This window comes from Aptenodytes patagonicus, chromosome 1 (genome assembly GCF_965638725.1).
Source record: "Aptenodytes patagonicus chromosome 1, bAptPat1.pri.cur, whole genome shotgun sequence".
Taxonomy (NCBI): domain Eukaryota; kingdom Metazoa; phylum Chordata; class Aves; order Sphenisciformes; family Spheniscidae; genus Aptenodytes; species Aptenodytes patagonicus.
Window position 1 is genome coordinate 164,072,495 of NC_134949.1, and position 20,742 is coordinate 164,093,236.

Here is a 20,742-nt window from a genome sequence, read left to right on the forward strand (position 1 = left end):
AAAAGCGGAGGGGAGAGCTAATGAGAAAATTCAGACTGCATTCATGAGAACAACAGCTAGGAGCCATAAATCTCTATAGCTCTAAAACTCTGAAATCCTGACAGTCTAAAGCCAAGCCATTTAAATATGTGTGTAATATATGTACTGTTTTCATTTGGAAGATGTGGGGCATTTTTGTACAAAAATGGTCACATTGTCCATCAGTAGACTGGATTAGTAAGGGGCTGAGGGGAGTGCACTGAACTACAGTCTCCAGAGATCTGATATCTGTGACTGTCATACTAAATTTAAGCTGCATACAAATCCCATCTGCCTCTGAGGTAGGTAATATCAAAGCTCAGATAGAGAAATCCCAGAAATCCTGCAAGGAAAAACTATAGGTAATATTTTCTCTTGAAGTCATGAGACACAGAAAGGTGGTAACAGCTAGAAATGACATGATCACAAAGTCAAAGTACTTTCAAAATACATCAGCACCAGAAAGTGATGAGCACTGTTAGATTATTGTCCTACCATTCCTCTCTGGGAATATCATTAGCCGGAGCCAGTCCTGAGGATGACTCACCAGCATGCAACACAGGCATCTTGCTGGGCTTTGAAGCACCTTTGTGGCCACACTTAAGGATATAGAAAAACACTGATAAACACCTGAGGGATGTATGTAGTTATCTTCTCAAGAAGATATTTTACTTCTGCATAATGTGCTACCCTTCTTGAACAGAAGCAGATTATAACTGCATAAAAAACTAATTTAACAATAAACTCCATCCATATGGAGAAATTTTGCTGTTTTAACTCTGTCAGCATAGCTAAAGTTATTTTATTTCTGCAGAAGCAGGATCTTAGGAGACGACAGAATGTGGTATCAGGAAAGTATTACGGTTCTTATTTGCACATAAAAACTGGAGGAGGGAGAGTGGCACTGGTTTCCCAAGGCCACATGCAAAGATAATGACAGAGTACAGAACAAATCCAGGTGTCTCTCTACCAAGTTCACTCATCTAAATTACTATCTTTCGTGCATTTTACCAAATATGCCATACTCTGCGGTCATCTGTACTGCTCTGTTCTAAAATGATGAAAGCTTAACTGCTAAAACTGCTGATTTTACTGGAAGGCGATTTATAATATGCCTGGGTTTGACCGTATCTGTCATTTTTGCTTGACTTCAGCTATATTAATAAATCAAATTTGAAAATGAGACTAAACAGCTAATTTTACTTCAGGAGTCTATTTGAAAGAATGTGAAGTTCAGAGTGTTTTCAGTTTTGGCATCAGGCTCCTTATTTCTTTGATGGGGAGTTGCATAGTTTTAGACTTGAGTCATTTTTGTAACTATCAACTCCTAGTTTCCAAGATTTATTTCTCTGTAAAATGACTTGGATTATTCACTTGATTTGTACATTATTGTTATGTGAGATGGAATTTCCCAAGGACTGTGTTTATTTTAAAGTGTAAAGCTTTATTTGAATTTGTGGTGAGTGACATTTCATTATCTGTTGATCTTTTAAACTGGGATAACTTCAGTGAAAAGACAATGAAGACTTTTATTATTTGTGGATATGTTGTTATTATGGATTCTGGGTTCATTTACTAACTTTGGGCCATGATATTTGGAAATCCTTGCTGGGGGTAAATATGGTAATGTAGGGAGCTGTAATAAAACTCCATTATGGTTTTCTGGCTACTCACCACTTCATTAATTTTGCTCTATTAAACTAGGTTTTCTAGAATTCATAATTGGTAATCCCTGGCATTGTGTCTGCATTTTATCTTGCTTGCTTTTGCAAGAAAGGTGAAAACATATCTGAGAGCTTATTCCCTGGTTTGGGTTTGGGTTTTGTTTGTTTGTTTGGTTTTTTGTGTTTTCTGTTTGGTTGTTTATTTGTTTATTTTTAATTTGCTTCTAAAATGTTTTTTCTTAAGTGCTAGGGAGGGTGACTAGATTTGGTGGTCAAATTACAATATCATTTGTGCATCTGTTCAGTGGATTCACTTGACTAAATCTGGTTGTCTAAATCTGACACCTTAGAATCCCCACATAGTAAATACAGTTTATAACACAATTCAGCTGACACATACTAGGCATCTACTTGGAATGAATTAAGTGTTTTCTAGAAGTGTTTATAATTTTTTGCCGTTCTCGCTAACAACATCAGGTGACTACCACATACGCATCTTCAACTGTGCTGATGTCATCATTTAGTCAGATAAGTTCCACTCTATCAATCTTATTTCAAAATATGTTGAAGAAAAAATCACAAAGAAATTGAACTTCAAATCTTCATTCTTCAACAAGATGCTTGAACTGTTCTATTTACAAAATCATCTACTTAAGCTAATTAATTGTGTTCTAATTATTACATCTGTAGAAAGGAAATATAATATTCAAAGTAAAGAAACATCGATATGAATTCATTATGATTAAATTACAGTGTCCTTCAGAGATGATTCAGTGTTTGAATGAAGTCAAAACATCACAGAAATCTTCATGATAAGATCTCATTATTAATCTCTACTAAAAAAAAATACTTCTGATATTCAATCATATTATGTGAGTTCCTTTCACAGCTTTAAAATTATAATGAAATAGAAATGTGTAACCTTCAAAGTGTAGGTCGCTTAAAAACTAAAATGACAAAAGACTGAAATCTATGAATGCCTCCTATATGATCCATCATATAAAAGTGGCATAAATAAGTTATATGCATATTTTCATACATTTTACCTATTGACTTTTTTTTTTCTTTATATGTCTTTGGGTTTTTTGTTTCACTTATATACTGATTTTGTTTACAGATATATATAACAATTCAATGAGTAGTATTTCATGACCCAGCATGTAAATCATTGTTACTGCCTCAGAACTGTGCCTTATATAGTTCTATCCCCAGGTTTATTAGTACTTCTTGATTTCTTTTCTCTCTTTTTTTTTTTGTGGTCTTTTAATGATGTGGGTCTGGAGTAATAACAACATCTTTCAATCACAGAAACAATTTTATAAAGTCAACAAGAAATTCCAAAGACCAAGGGAAGATGTACTCTGTCCATCCTCCCATATTTTTTTCTGTTCTTCCACTTACTGATTACCACTTAAAGATGTTCATTGGCTATTTCATGTTAGTAGTATTACAGCTTTTTTCCATCATCTTATGAATGGTTGTGAATGGAGCTGACACCTGAGACATCTCCAGTTATTGCTTACATCTGTGCCAATAAATAAAACAGGACTACAGCAATTCTTTAGTTCTAAGAGTAAATGATATGGCTTTGCATCGCAAGCGCTAAACAGTGTGGCTGTCACCAAACTGCCTTTTGGGAATGATCCCTGGAGTATGCTCAGAATATACTTAGTGTTGCCTGCAAAACAGGCAGGAGTAAAAAATATACCAGAGAGCATATTAAAGATTTAGCACTGTGGATGCTCACGATCCAGTGACCAAGTCTCCTTGGAAATGTTTACTTTACTAACGTAGGCATGGACAATAAAGTGTATGTAAAGGCATTCTCTGGGAGATTTTGTGGTAGAAAAAAAGCCCACCTGGATGACTTAGAGTGTGCAGAAAAGGCAGATTATGAAGAAAGAAGTCAAGGATAGGGAAAAATTAATGACATCAAAAGAAGAAATCCCTCTTGGCACATGTTACGACACACTGGGAGAATGTCGTTCTCCAGTCATTCAAATCAGACACGAATGTAACGTTCTCTTTTCCGAAATGCTTAGGTTTTATGCCTAGGCGTGAAACTAGTAATGGTGCACAAAAGTTTTAGCTTGACGTGGAGATGGGACATGTTTGGGAGTTGACCAACCTGGGAAGCATTCCTGAACCCTCAATAAATTCTTATTTGGTTAACGTATGATATTTACAGAATGCAAGATTGGACCTAGGCCTTGCACCTGGCTGATTTTGAGATGATGCTTTCATTTTTCTGAAGTTTTGCTGAGGTCAGATATCTTCTTTAACAAGTTAGTTTTCTGCACTGGTGTACTGAATATTATGTTCTGCCCAATTCCTGACCAACACTTGTTTTGAAATTTATACAGTAGAGCATTTAAGTCACTGACAAAAAGGTTTTTTTCAGTTATCTGATAATGAATCTGAGAGAGAAAGAGAATGTGAGGTATTTCTTTGGTGATTTATGAGTTCTCTACCAGGCACTGCCTCCTTAGTTACATTTTGTTTAAAAAACAACCCTTCAAGCTTTAGTAAAGGTGTGCTTACAGAAGAAATGGTGAGGTTAGGAGTAACCTCTGATTTATAGGGTAGTTCACTGGACAAGGGAAGAGCTACAGATGTCATCTACCTGGACTTCTGTATGGCCTTTGATACGGTCCCTTTTTATCTCTAAATTGGAGAGATACGGGTTGGATGGATGGACTGTTAGATGGATGAGGAATTGACTGGATGGTCATGTGTAGAGTTACACTCAGTGGCTCAATGTCCATTTGGAAACCAGTACCAACTGATATCCCTCAAGGGTCAGTACTGGGACTAATACTATTTAATATCTTCATCAGTGACAGACAGTGGGATTGAGTGAACCCTCAGCCAGTTTGCAGATGACACCAAGCTGAGCGGTGCAGTTGATTTGCTAGAGGGAAGACATGCCATCCAGAGGGATCTTGACAGGGTTGAAGAGTGGGCCGATATGAACCTTATGAAAGGCCAAGTGCAAGGTCCAGCACCTGGGTTGGAGCAATCATGTCCATGGGGGATGAATGGATTGAGAGCAACCCTGTGGAGAAGGACTTGGGAATACTGGTGGATGAAAAATTGGACATGGGCCGGCAATGTATTCTTGCAGCCCAGAAAGCCAATTGTATCATGGGCTACATAAAAGGAAGCATGGCCAGCAGGTTGAGGGAGGTGATTCTGCCCTGTCTACTCCACTCTCTTGAGACCGCACCTAGAGTCCTGTGTTCAGCTCTGGGGTCCCCAGTACAAGACAGACGTGGATCTGCTAAAGCAGGTCCAAAGGAGGGCCACGAAAACTATCAGAGAGGTGGTCACCTCCCCTGTGAAGAAAGACTGAGAGAGCTGGGATTGTTCAGCTTGGAGAAAAGGCGTCTCTGGGGAGACCTTACTGCAGCCTTTCAATACTTAAAGAAGGCTTATAAGAAAGATGGAGAAAGACTTTATCAAGCCTGTAGCGACAAAACAAGGGGCAGTGGTTTTAAACTGAAAGAGTGTAGATTTAGATTGGACATAAGGAAGAAATTTTTTATGATGAGGGTGATGAGACACTGGAACAGGTTGCCCAGAGAAGTTGTGGATGCCCCATCACTGGAAGTGTTCAAGGTCAGATTAGATGGGGCTTTGAGGAACCTGACCTAGTGCAAGATGTCCCTGCTCATAGCAAGGGTGTCGGACTTGGTGATCTTTGAAGGTCCCTTCCAACCCAAACCTTTCTATGATTCTGTGATTACTTTTACTGTGTTTCATGGTTTAATTCAATTGATTACTTCACTGTTCCTTGTTATTTCAAGCACAGTTTCATGTCCTTGTCCACCTCTGTAATTTTAATTTCTTTGTTGGTAAGATTCCTTTTTCTATTTCCTGTTTCTGTTTTATATGGGCTAGAAAAGCAGTTAGTACTTTAGTATTTTAGTCAGTATTTCAACTATGTCTTACTGAGATCTGGGCATAGTAATTTGGGCACAGAACTGTGCTAAAACAGGTACACTGCTGCTGAACCAGAACTGCCTCCAACCACCTTGGGTCAATCTGCACCCATCCACGCAAATATGCCTTATGATTATTTGCACAGAGAAGTCAAGACCATTTACATGGTCACTTTCTAGACTTCCGATCCCTGACACTGATTTTCCTGGTGAGAGAGTAGAAGTGATGGGAAGAGGTTTTTGAGAAAGTAAGTTACATGTATTCTTATCCTGCTCTTCACATTCCAAAAAGATTCATAGGCTCCCAGAAAAAACAGTCAGCACTGCCCTGTATTCTGGAGTCCCCACATAGAAGAAAGAAGACCTGAAGTTTAGATTAATAGAAGTTTAGAGTGTAAAACAGTTTTCAGAATACAGTTCCCAGTGCCTCTTTTTTCCCTTCAGTCTTAAAATCTCCATATTGTTCATATCAAAGGGTCAGTAATTATTCCATTTCATATTTCTCCACGTACCCAAGGGACTGTAAAGCTAACAGGATAGTGCCTCAGGTGAGTAGCCAGTTGATTAACCATGTGATCATCACACTTTAACCTTCAGTTTTACCCCAGAAAGAAATCTACCCATAAAATCCTCTGTTAAAGGTCTCAGGAACAGCAGTCGTTGCCTTGGCATGCTGGAAAAAAATATTTTGCTATAATTTCATTAACATTTAGAGTTTCTTTAGACGTGATTTGTTATTATTTCCCACATTCTCTTTATCTCCTCTTCCTTAAGGCTTATCACAGATGTGTTGACATTTCACACACCAGCTATTGCCTCCTAGAACCCTGCCTTCATTCTCTTAATCTCTCCTGCTGCTGTCCTTAATCCTCCTTGCTCCAACTGCGTTTTCACTGGAACCTCTCCAGGTGTTCTCTGATTTCAGGTACAAACTGCCTCTGTTTCCACCTTTACCATCTAGTGGTGTCAATTCAAACACTGAATTCATAATTCTTTTCAGAATCTGGGCTTTGCACTCTGTCTCACTTTTAAGATTGACATGTCTACTTTGGGGTGTAAGGACACTGATGCTCTACTGAAAGACCAAAGCAGCAGACACAATTTAAATACATTAAAGTGAGAGAGGACTCATGATAAAAAAACATACTGGGGGAGCCAGTGGTTGAAGTCTGACTCTAGAAAAGTTAGATTAGAAAAGAAACAAAAAAGCTTGCATGACATTTTGTAGACTCAGTTCTGTAAGAAAAATCTTTAATCCACATTAGGGGGAAGGAGGGGGGGCAGATTTGGCTGAAGCAAATGTTTCTCAAAGTATTTCACTGAGTGGAAAATCCAAGAGCCTGTCAAAGTAGTTTTAATCAAAAACTTTCAGCTAGGCCTAATAATTAGCTACCAGAGCAAATTAAAATTAGTGCAGTCTCCCTCATTAGAAGTTTTAAACTGAAGATTGGACATCTCCATTAAGCCTGACTGATGCTGCTGCTAACTCATGCAGGTGAAAGGGGGAATGTTTTGCTGAACTTGTTACTTCTGTTATGGAAGTAGTCAGGCTAAATGATTAAAAGTCTTTTAGCCATGAAATCTGCTAAAGTTATTTTGGTTATAATATTTTGTTTAGATCTATGCTGTTATATTCTTTGTTTCAACTTTGTTTCTATGTCTCATTGTTCTGGAGATTTGAATTAGACCTACTTTTTAAACACTGTAAAATTTAGTGGGTTTACTTCCCAGCAAGGTAAGTGTTTTCAGCTGCTCACTTTAACCATCCATCCAGAAGCAGGAGCTGATGACATCTCTCTCTGATGACCTGTCACTATTCAGAAATTGCCATCAAAACAGGCCTGAATGCTATACTTTTCTTAAAAGTATAAAAATTGATAAAAGATAACTTTGAAAGCATATCATAACCTTAATGGGCTTGACATTTCTTAAAAAATAAAAATAATTATCTTTGGCTTTGTTCATGTAAACAACGTAGGATCCTACTTAATCCAAGAATAAAGAAGCTTAGATCATGTATCAGAAGAGATAGAGAGATGCTTGACTTAGCTCTCATAAGCGGAAAGAAAAAAAGGGTGTGAAAAAATAGTTTATCATGAAAATTAATTGGTGTAATGGTTCTTCTCAGGGGAATTGCAATGAGAAAACAAATACCCTGCAAACTCTCAAAAGTGTCCATAAAATTTGATACACAGTAGAATTAAACATAGACTGCAGATATTATTTAAGAGGAGACTTTTAAGAGCTGTCTGGTTTATCTTCAAGCTGGCATCACTCCCCTAGCATCAAACAGTTCTTCAGTGGGAAAGGTGGTCTCTGTTACTACAACCGTTCTTTCCAAAGGAGATAAAGAAATTCCTGCCCCTTCCTTGCCCCCCCAAAATGGGAAATAAACTACACAGTGGATACAGTATGTGGACAGAAGAGAGTTGACTTAGAAGAAACTAATTAATTTTTGTCCTGTGCGACTGTTGGGTAAGTCTTCCTGGAGGTATTCTGTAATAATCAACTACTCTTTGGGTAAACAATGCTGCTAAAGAATTTACATGTTCATTGAAAAGCCTGTCACTATTTCTCCAGGATGAATGATGTAATTGATAGCAATTATAGATATGTAGAAATCATGCACCATATAACTACCATAACCACCAATTTTGACCTCTGGAAATCATATTAATATTGTTGCAAAAGGAATATGACATTTATTCACTACTGATTATACCAATTAAGAGAAGTGTGAAGTATCACCTTTTACCTGAGCACTACTTGTAAGAGTCTCCATTCCCCTTCTCAATACACCCAACAACATTTCTCAGTATTGCTCTCCTCCTTATTTCTGTTCCTCAAAAGGAAATCTAAGTGTGATAAATAGAAAACAGAAATCCTATATACAGTATGATGTATAGTTCAGAAACAAACATACATAATCTACATCATGGAACATGCAGTGGACTAAGCTAATTTAAGAAAAATATGACTCCCAGGAAACATTATAACAGTATTTTTCATATACAAAACTTTCAGTTCTCAGGAGTATCTCTTTTTGTTAAAAAGACAAAGGCAAACACTTTCCATTATTCTATTTATTTATTTATGTGGTTTGATTATAGCTTTTTATTAGAAACTGTTTAGGTATAAAACTTTCAGGTTTTTCCCCTTTTGGATGTTATCCTTCCACATTATAGTTGTTTCTAACACATTCCACTCTTTTCCTCCACAGAAACCTGCATAATTAAACCTCTTTACTTGAAGGTATATCTTCTTTGCTTCTGTGTCTCCAGATAAGAGTTTTGTTCTCAATAAGCTTGATTATCAAAAGATAAGGCTGTGATGTTTTTTCTCTGAGAAGGGAAGACAGAATTGTCTATCTGAGTAGTGTTTGACTTTCAAGAAACTGACTTCTATGCTTACCCAGTTAGACACAGTTGTTTTTTTTTTTTTTTTTATTGAAGTCTTACATTTTGTCCCTTAAATGTGAGCCACACTTCTGTTACGATTGGATAAAATAATCTTCACAATGAAAGAACGTCCCATAATAAGGATTATATGAAATGAGAGTAATATCAGACAATATGTTGTCAGGGAATTACAAAAGGCAGCACAGAAATCTTAAGGATCATATAGGCTTCTATCCAGGAACAATAAACTATACTGCACTCTGATGAAACACAAAAACTTGGATATCAATGAAAATGTCTTTTGTACAACCCGTATAAAATTGTAACCAATATTAAGTGACAATTATCAAAACACTGTCCAGTAACTAAGCAGAATTAGAGATAAAGGTGTGTTCTGTGTACACGGTACTGTACAAGTTTAACGTAGGCTTCAGAGTATGGCAAAAAAGAAACATTTCAAAGTGAAACAAATTCCTGCCCTTAGTGTGGTATTCACAAAATGTTAGATTTCATGTATAGGAGAAACAACATGGTTCTGAAATAATTAAAAGATAATTTAATGGATCAGGCCTTATACCTGTCAAGGATTCACATGGACTTGCATTTTGCTGCAGTTTTCCAGATGGATTCTTTAGAAGTTAGATAAAACATAATTCTTTATCCTTGAGAATGAAGTTCAAAACACCTATCAGACTAAGTGTCTAGATCATACTAGATAAAATATAGCCACTGTAACATAAGAAATTCCTTTTAAATCCCAGGTGTATAGGTACTTAATTAGCCATGATTTCACTGCAAGTAAGTTAACAGAAAAACAATTTTAAAGGAATTAATGTGAATCTAAGAATGATCATATTTGAATGCAAGCATAGATAAACTCTTTGTGGATATAAATGAAGTTTTGAAAATGGATGAATGATGCAATAATCCTAACATTCATTTTATACACTGCTCTTTATCTTGTACTACTTATATTACATGTAGTATATACACTTCATAGCCTCATAGGACTGGAAGAGGTCTCCTAAGTCCTCAGATCCAGCCCTCTGTCACTGTGCCTTTACATTATAGAAAAAGTTTAAATGGTATGAAGATACACCTCCCATGAAAATATGAAGCTGTAGCTGTAGAAGAGCAAGTTGCTTCTGCTCACTAGTTTTGCTCACTAGTTCACTTCTGTTCCAGAACTGAGATCTGTGAGCAGTTTGTCAAGGAGCCTTTTTGAATTTCCATCTTATACATATCTTAAATCTTACCCTGTTTCACATAAAACTTCCTGCTCCACTGCTGCTGCTTACCCACTTAATGTTCCTCCTCCATTTTTGGTTGTGTTTATTGTTTGGGTTTTTTTTTAATAAGCAGCTCTCTTGAGTCTCCACTCAAAAAGAGGACAAGAATCTCTAATTAATTTATCTGTTTGAGTTTCTTTTCAATAAGTTTTCTCTACAACAACGTGAACAATCAGAACTATATAGGGTATACCAGACAAGAATACGTACAATGACATGAATCCTTTTCCTTATTTTGTGTACATATAAATATATAAGTATAATTAAACTACATAATGGGACTCAAAGAGTGAGTCAATTCAGTTACTACCTAACACTGGAGGGACTTAGATGCCGTTCCAAACAAACTCTTAAAAATTGCCCAGAATATGCCAAACTCCGGTCTTGAGAAAGTTCATCTAATCTCATCATACCCTAAGCATCTCTTTAGCCAACATCTCTAATGGATTTGATCTATCACCCAATTTACTATAAGCATACTTCACAGAGAAGCAAACTTGATGCTTGCAAAACATTGCAGCATTTTTTGTTTTACAGAGAAGGAAAAGTGTTGCACCTGTGACATTATTTTATATAATAAGCCATTGATTAGGGAACCTTACAAGGAAATTTAGTTCAAGGTGCTCTTTAGCCAGAGGAAGACCCCTAGAGTTTGACTCTCCACATCTCCTTCTCCACAATGTTTTACAAAACTATGAACTCAGATCAATTTCTACCATCAGGAAAAAGTTTCACACTTCGGAATTGGATGCAATAAAGACACCTCCCTACAGCCCTGTATAAGAATGCACATTGTTTTCTCACTCTCAAAAAATGAAAAATAAAATAAAAATTGCTTCCTTCAGGCTGTATACCTTTAAATTTTAGTTTTTAAGCATTCCTATTTCACAGGCCAGACTGTTGGAGAAAGCTGTCTAGCAGGAGCAATGCAGAGCACTAAGTCAATCAAGTACTTGTTGGCAACCATAGGTCAGCATCCATACTGTCCTCTGTGGCTCTATTTCTTGACAATTCTGCCACTAACTTAATTGACTGTATTCATACAATAAACATCACCTAGTCAAGAAGAAACATAATACATTATTAGAGGCAACTGCAAGTTCACTATACTCCTGTTCATTTCCGATGATTAATCAAATGCCAGTAAACCAAAATGACCCTTAATTAGTTCTTCCCTCCTCTGGTCCAGTGCTTTCTTTCACACACAAGAATTCAGCTATAATATGTGTAAAAATTCTACCTTGACACTTCAACTGTTGCAATGTTTCTAGCAAATTCTTAAAGAGTTTTTCTCTTTGCCTAATTTATTATCTCAGTCTCCATTTAAGGCTAGATGCTGATGTTGATGTGAAAAATCTAGAATTTTAAAAAAGTGTTAAAATTTGAAATCCATGATTATGGTGAACTTTTTTATGCTCAATGTCTCTCCAGTCACAATTTCTGGATCACACCAGTAGCCAAGTTAAAAAATTAGGTGCTGTACAACTTATTTCTTCAATAATGAAAGCAAAAGCAGAGTAATATCTCTCAGATTTGTGCTTAGAAAATGTAAAAATGTAGAATTTTCATGATTTCGAGTAGCATGTGTCTCTTTATAAAGACAATAGTGTAAACATTTCAATAAGGAAGAGGATAATCTGAATTCAGCAATGTTATATACTACCACATATTAAGCCACTGGCAAATATAATGAAAACAGCAGGTCAGGACAATTCAGTGAAAGCTATGAAAGTATTTATACTGACACATTTAGATGGTTTATATACTTCTCCAGGATAAGTGTGGGAGACAGTGCTAATGGAAACGTAAGACCATTTTCTACATGCTAATTTCTACTCCGAAGTAAACTCATACAAAACTTTGGGAAACAGTGTTGCTACACAGTATACCCTGACTAGCAAATCTTTTTACTCTACTGTATAGCAGTCATCTTCATACTCTAGCTAACTCTGTAATTAAAAATCAGACACACAAAAAAACTGTTGAAAAATGTCTTCCAATCCAAATGCTGCCACATGTATTCTCTACAGGAAACAAGCTCTGTGGTCAGATGACATTCTAATGATATGTTCATATTAAACACAAATGTCAGTGTTTCAAAGAAATGTTGCAGGTTTCTGTTGCAGCACTGACAGTCCACCTATAAATCAAAGTTTAAAAAAAAGGAAATACAAATAATCAAAGCATTTTTTTACTCTGAAATGCATGTTGACTACAATGAAGAAAACAGTCATAGTGATAGTTATTTGTAACATAAGACTAGTCTTCGTACAACTTCCTTCCCTGATTTCTTCCTTCCCTCAAGATAAAAAGAAAAATAGAAAAGGTGAAAAGAATGCTAAACCAACAAAAAACTCAAATAGGTTTATCTCTAGGTTTGGGTTTAACTCCAATAATATTTGGTGTCTATCTCTTTTTATTATAAAACTGACAATTACAGATTTAATCAGAAAACTTCTGCCATCCAGCCATTCCTAACTTTGCCCTTTGTTCAGCAGGCCATTCACAACATGTAACAGTTATATAAAGAACTATACTGCCTGTGATCTGAAAATATTAGTTCTTGAAATTGGAAGTCTTCCTGGTAGCAAATGTTCATATCGTGTCATATTTGGACCTCGTGTATGAATGGAAAGTATAAAATCAGTCATTAGTAATACGCATGTAAAATCTTTCCTTATGTTAAATTCCGTTTAATGAAAGATTTGCGCAAGAGTTTTATGGTTTTGAAATGTTAATATAGGAATTTTACATATATATGCATACACACATTTATTTATTATAGCTAGTAAGATTTTTATTTTTGCCTTGCTTTGAATTTTTTTTTTGTTAATGAGTACATAATTTTTCCATTAAAATCTAAAACTTAGAGACAGCAGTGTTCTGTATTTTGAGTTTTAGGGGGTTTTAAATCATTTTTTTACAAGTTCTGTGGAAATTAGGTATTTTTAATTTTAAAAGAGCCTTATTGTGCAAAACTCCATTTTTCCACTGAAAATGAACTGTTGTGGAAATTTTCAGCCAGTCCTGTTGTTTGTGTATTTGAAAGACCAGTTGTTCTTAGCAAAGTACACATGGAAGAGAGCATCTCTCCATTTGCATCTCTGTGTCAAAACCCTCTGTTCTTCCTATCTTCCAATTGCTTTCCTGTTGATTAAAAAATGTATACTGCACAGTGTCTATGGAAGAACACTGAGTTCAAGGGGAGGAGTGGGTCAGCCAGGGGACATTCAACCTTATTAATAGGCATTTTATAGATGTCATACAAAGCTCCGAGTGGAGGCTTTGCATTAGACAGAAAGATGGTAGAAATATTATTTTAGTAATGAAACGCAGTGGTCTCAAGCACTGCCACACTGTAGTGTCTATTAAAGCTGCGGTCAAAAATTCAAAATATTTTTCTTGATATGTACATAGATAAGACAGCAGAGATAATTAAATTACTTGTGTTAAAAGTATGGCATATGGAAAGATGTGGAGCTCCCAGAAAATATTAAAACAGATTCAGGATTTTTCTTGTGATGAACAGGAAATCCACCCCCTCTTATTGATATACTAAGGAATGCTTTGAAACACACACAAAGAAAGCATAATTTAATTAGATATGCTACTGCTAGGAGACACACAGAAGGAAAAAAAAAAGCCGGGAAAAAACAGTGTACTAATTAAAAATAACTAAAGACTACCAAATTGGAGACATCTATACAAAGTTATTTTCTGTTCAGATGCAGCCTTTTAAGTGCATACTTGTTTAAGTCACTTTTAGGCAGTCAGAACAAAATCTTGCAAACTCAGCTAAGCTAAGTTAACCAGACACGAGACGGATTTACATGTGTGTGATATAATATTAGATACTTCAAGGTTAGTGTTAGCAGCTATAAAATATCCCTTGACCCTACAAAAAAGGGGTTTCAGCTTTGTCAGCTGATCTTTAGAACTGGCAGCTTAAATCACTGTTGGTTGTCAATCTCCTTGTTATGAAATATACATTTTAGCTTCAACACAAAACAACATTTAGCAGCCATCATTTATATTTATTACAGTCAACTGCCAATATATTAAAATAATTTTCATGCTATGATTGACTTAATGATTTTGTAACTTTCTACACTATTGAGGTAAACTGCAGGTCCACCAGTTCATAGAATCATAGCATCATAGAATCATTTAGGTTGGAAAGGACCTTTAAGATCATTGAGTCCAACTGTCAACCCAACATTGCCAAGTCCACCACTAAACCGTGTCCCTGAGCACCACATCTACACGTCTTTTAAATACTTACAGGGATGGGGACTCAACCACTTCCCTGGGCAGCCCCTTCCAATGCTTAACAACCATTTCCATAAAGAAATTTTTCTTCATGTCCAATCTAAACCTTCCCTGGTGCAACTTGAGGCCATTTCCTCTCATCCTATCGCTTGTTACTTGGGAGAAGAGACCGACACCCACCTCACTACAACCTCCTCTCAGGTAGTTGTAGAGCGCGATGAGGTCTCCCCTCAGCCTCCTCTTCTCCAGACAAAACAGTCTCAGTTCCCTCAGCCGCTCCTCAGAAGACTTGTTCTCCAGACCCCTCACCAGCCTCGTTGCCCTTCTCTGGACACACTCCAGCACCTCGATGTCCTTCTTGGAGTGAGGGGCCCAAAACTGAACACAGTATTCGAGGTGCGGCCTCACCAGTGCTGAGTACAGGGGCACGATCACTTCCCTACTCCTGCTGGCCACACTATTGCTGATACAGGCCAGGATGCCATTGGCCTTCTTGGCCGCCTGGGCACACTGCCGGCTCATGTTCAGCCGGCTGTCGACCAACACCCCCAGGTCCTTTTCTGTCGGGTAGTTTTCCAGCTATTCTTCCACAGGCCTATAGCATTGCATGGGGTTGTTGTGACTCCAAGTGCAGGACCCGGCACTTGGCCTTGTTGAATCTCATACAGTTGGCCTGGGCCCATCGATCCAGCCTGTCCAGGTCCCACTGCAGAGCCTTCCTTCCCTCGAGCAGATCAACACTCCCGCCCAACTTGGTGTCGTCTGCAAACTTACTGAGGGTGCACTCGATCCCCTCGTCCAGATCATTGATAAAGACAGTAAGCAGAACTGGCCCCAACACTGAGCCCTGGGGAACACCACTTGTGACCGGCTGCCAACTGGATTGAACTCCATTCACCACAACTCTCTGGGCCCGGCCGTCCAGACAGTTTTTGACCCAGCAAAGAGTACGCCCGTCCAAGCCATAAGCAGCCAGTTTCTCCAGAAGAATGCTGTGGGAAACGGTGTCAAAGGCTTTACTAAAGGCTAGGTAGACAACATCCACAGCCTTTCCCTCATCCACTAGGCGCGTCACCTTGTCGTAGAAGGAGATCAGGTTGGTCAAGCAGGACCTGCCTTTCATAAACCCATGCTGACTGGACCTGATCAACTGGTTGTCCTGTACATGCCACATGATGGCACTCAGGATGATCTGCTCCATAACCCTCCCCAGCACCAAGGTCAGACTGACAGGCCTGTAGCTCCCGGATCCTCCTTCCGGCCCCTCTTACAGATGGGCATCACATTTGCTAACCTCCAGTCAACTCCCCATTAGGCAGGACTGCTGATAAATGATGGAAAGTGGCTGGGTGAGCACTTCCACCAGCTCCCTCAGTACCCTTGGGTGGATCCCATCCAGCCCCATAGACTTGTGTGTGTCTAAATGGTGCAGCAGGTCGCTAACCATTTCCCCTTGGATTATGGGGGCTTCATTCTGCTCCTCATCCCTGTCTTCCAGCTCAGGGGGCTGGGTACCTGGAGTACAACTGGTCTTACTATTAAAGGCTGAGGCAAAGAAGGCATTAAGAACCTCAGCCTTTTCCTCATCCTTTGTCACTATGTTTCCTCCTGCATCCAGTAAAGGATGGAGATTCTCCTTAGCCCTCCTGTTGTTGCTAAAGTATTTATAGAAATATTCTTTATTGTCTTTTATGGCAGCAGCCAGATTAAGTTCTAGCTGGGCTTTGGCCCTTCTAATTCTCTCCCTGCATAACGTCATGACATCTTTGTAGTCCTCCTGAGTTGCCTGCCCCTTCTTCCAAAGATCATGAACTCTCCTTTTTTTCCTGAGTTCCAGCCAAAGCTCTCTCTTCAGCTAGACCGGTCTTCTTCCCTGCCTGCTCGTCTTTTGACACATGGTGACGGCCTGCTCCTGCGCCTTGAAGATTTCCTTCTTGAAGAATGTCCAGCCTTCCTGGACTCCTTTGCCCTTCAGGACTGCCTCCCAAGGGACTCTCTCAACCAGTTTCCTAAACAGGTCAAAGTCTGCCCTCCGGGAGTCCAAGGTAGCAGTTCTGCTGACCCCCCTCCTTACTTCTACGAGAATCAAAAACTATCTAATTTTATGATCACTATGCCCAAGACAGCCTCCAACCATCCCATCACTCACAAGTCCTTCTCTGTTCACAAACAACAGGTCCAGCGGGGTGCCTTCCCTAGTTGGCTCACTCACAAGCTGTGTCAGGAAGTTTTCTTCCACACACTCCAGGAACCTCCTAGACTGTCTCCTCTCTGCTGTATCATATTTCCAGCAGACATCTGGTGAGTTGAAGTCCCCCACGAGAACAAGGGCTAGTGATCGTCTCCATAAGAGAATAGAATACGCTTATAGAATATGTCGTCTGCCTCTTCATCCTGGTTGGGTGGTCTATAACAGACTCCCACCATGATATCTGCCTTATTGGCCTTCCCTCTGATTCTTACCCATAAACACTCAACCCTATCATCACCATCATTAAGCTCTAGATAATCAAAACTTACAGACAGTCTCTAACATACAGAGCTACCCCACCACCTCTCCTTCATTGCCTATCCCTTCTGAAGAGTTTATAGCCATCCATTGCAGCACTCCAGTTGTGAGAGTCATCCCACCATGTTTCCGTGATGGCAACTATGTCATCGTTTTCCTGCTGCACAATGGCTTCCAGCTCCTCCTGTTTGTTGCCCATGCTGTGTGCATTGGTGTAGATGCACTTCAGCTGGGCTATTGATCCTGCCACCTTTCTGTGGGAAGAAGCCCTAAATTCCTACGTGACCGTTCTCAGGCACTTCTGTGGTTTCTAACACATCCATAACCCTTGCATCTTTGCTGCCACATGCATCTCCATCCCCTACCTCCACTGAAACAGCAGGCCGAAGGACCTTGCTAGCACACCGTCCTTCAAATATTGGTGTGCCACCCCCAGGCTTGTCTCTAGCAAGCCTGGTTTTATACCTTTCCCCCTTCAAATCTAGTTTAAAGCTCTTTCAATGAGCCCTGCTAACTCCTGTGCAAAGATCCTTTTCTCCCTTTGAGACACGTGTACCTCATCTGTCGCCCGCAGGCCTGGTGTCGTGTAGACCAACCCATGATCAAAAACCCCAAAATTCTGCCCGTGACACCAGGCTCGGAGCCAGATATTGATCTGCTGGCTCTTCCTGTTTCTTCCCTCATCATTCCCTGCAACTGGAAGGATAGAGGAGAACACTACTTGTGCTCCTGATCCCTTAACCTGTCGTCCCAAGGCCCTGAGGTCTCTCTTGATTGCCCTCGGACTTCTCGTTGCAACTTCATCACTGGCTACCTGAAAAATCAATAATGGATAATAATCCGAGGGCCATACCAGGGTAGGAAGCTTTTTCTTCACATCTTTAACCAAGAATACCATTCCTTTATCCCTATTTTTTATTAAGATTCTTGGGTCCTGTCCTAATGTTGTTTAATTTAATTAAGAAATTAATCCTTAACTCCACCTTTTATTTTAAAATATCTTAAAGTGTTATATGGTTACTATTGTGTTACAACAGTGATTCATTTAAGAAATTATTCTGGCACATTTGTAATTCCCTTTTTTCTTCTTAGCATCTATACTGTTCATAATTTATAAAACAGTATTTTTAGCTGGTAAGGCTGAGACCTACTGCCATCATAATCAGTGGAAAGATTTTTATTGGAGGCTAGAATCAGAAAATCTGTCAACATGGTGCGCATTCTGGCAGCTTCTGAATTAATAAAGGAAAAAGCTCAAGTGTATTGTTTGCTCAAATAATAAGCCAACATCATTAATTTTGTAGATATTGTAATAGGGGTCATAGCTGGAGCTTTGGCAGCTTTTTGATTCTATGTGTAACTAAAAACACACATTTAAACCAGATGGAATTATGAAACAAATTTTTTCATTGCAACCATGTTTTTGAATTAACCCAGTGAATGCTGCAAGAGAAGTAATAACCATCACTGTTTTGGCTGATGTGCCAGGGCAGCTGGCAGCAAAAAGTTTGTTTCCATAAAAAGATAAAGACGTCTGGATTTGGTAATGTTCATTAGTGAAGATCTGTGTGTGTTTTATATTTCATTTAGCTCTCTAGCCTTTACTGATGGAATGATCCGTAAACATTTTTATCTTCAAAGCCCTATCAATCAAAACTGTCCTTTTGCCACCCGTGTTATGTTCTAAACTAATAGAGAATATTTAACATAACTGATCAATAACTATAATAGAGAATTAACTATTGCTGGTATCCAATAACCCATTAAAAATGCATATCAATGATACTTCAATTTAAGTATAGCAGTTCTTTAGTTTCCAATTATTTTTTTTCTTTTGATAGATAAGCATTTTTTGGGGGGGGAAAAAGAAAAAAAAAATAATTGGACACAATGGAAACCTTGTGAACATAAATAAAAGTCAAACACAAGTTTGTAACGTAACCAATAAAAATAAAAGGAAAACCTCAGCCAAGCAAGCTTCTATTCTAGAGTACATTCATTGGTTTTCAGATAAATGCTGCTACTGTGACATAAAGTAGCTAAATTCATTCACTGCTGGAGTTTAATACAACTGTAAACTTTTATGTAAAATTATATTGGATACCTACAAATGACTAGAACTACTGGCACTTTTACTGGCCTTTATTTGAGTTATTTTCCTTCAGTTATGACCTGACATTCTTTGTGACATTAATCAGATGTTTCCAATTACTTTTTGCATTGCTGCTGCTGTTTAGCTCCTCTTCTTTTTGTTCCATACTGCTAGCCTAATTATAGATGAGAAGCAATGGAGACTGAAAATGTATTTGTAGTTGCACAGAGTTCAACAAGATAAATATCAAAACCCCCTACCTCGATCCTGCTGCTCCTTCTCTCTAACCTTTCTAAAGCATGAAGGTTAGTAAAGTTATCCAAGGCATGACTGCTTCTCAGAGTAGCTACTGTGAAGATATCAAAGGCAGAGAGTTAGAAGCAATCAGATCTGAGGATTGCTCATCAGAGGCAAATAGGATTAAAGGCACAAGTTACATAGGAAGGCAATGTGTGCATCCTCAGGTGCAGGCAACTATGCTGTATAGGAATATCCAGAATTTATACAGATTAATCTTAAAATGACTTGCATTGTTTGGTTGGTTGGTTGGTTGGATTTTTCTTTCCATGCTGACAATGGCTGTTGAATAAGCTGATAGAAACCAGAAGACCATAGGAACACCAGAATAACTAAAATATGCCCATATAAAGGCGTTTGAAAGCATGAGGTCATGCATATTTCTAAAGAAATCTATCAGGATATCTCTTCAAAGTTATACCTTTTAAAGTGTTTGGGATGCCAGACAGCCTTCAGGTCTGTGTTTCTAAGCTCTTCAAGTTTCCCCTATCCCAACTGCTGCCAGTGTCTGTCACTCCCACTTACACAGGTTTGTATGCTCTACAGAGATTCTTTAATAGCATCAACATTTTCAGCACAAAGTTTACCCATGTAGCAAAGCCAGAAAAATAAGCATGAATCAAGTATCCTTCACTTATCTAGATATCCTCAAAGCTTTTCTAATTTTAAGCATCTATTTAAATTTAGACAGGTAAGCACTGTTATCTTCTGATGGACATTCATCTACTTATGATCTCAGAGTCCTTTATTATCCAGACTAGCAGATCTCTAGGAAAGTTCAAAAAAATTTGACCCTCCAGGACAATGACTAATTCCATACTATGCTTTATTTAATGCATTAATGCAGTATGTAAGAGATGTAGGGCTGTGGTCCCTCTTCCCAATATTGTTTTTGTTCTTTATCTAAACATGGTCCTAATGCTAAATATTCAAGCAATACTCTCTCAGACCTGCCCCTTTTTTTAACCCTGTTGTTATATTCATAATCTTCTTATGGGCAAAAATGGGAACACATCTTATATATGAAGCCAAGAATTTATCATTAGTGTAATTAAACTGTTATTATTAATCCAGTTACAGTGATACTAACAGACTCACAGTCTACATTATCTAATTAATATAAAACAAATCTCATTAACAATATTACAATTAAAAGTTGCTGTAGAGGAAAATGTCTCTTGGTATCTACCTCTCTGTTACACTTCCTGTTCTGCTGCTCTTCTGAGTCTTAAACTCAACAGTCAAAGCTGGGGAAGGGGGGCAAT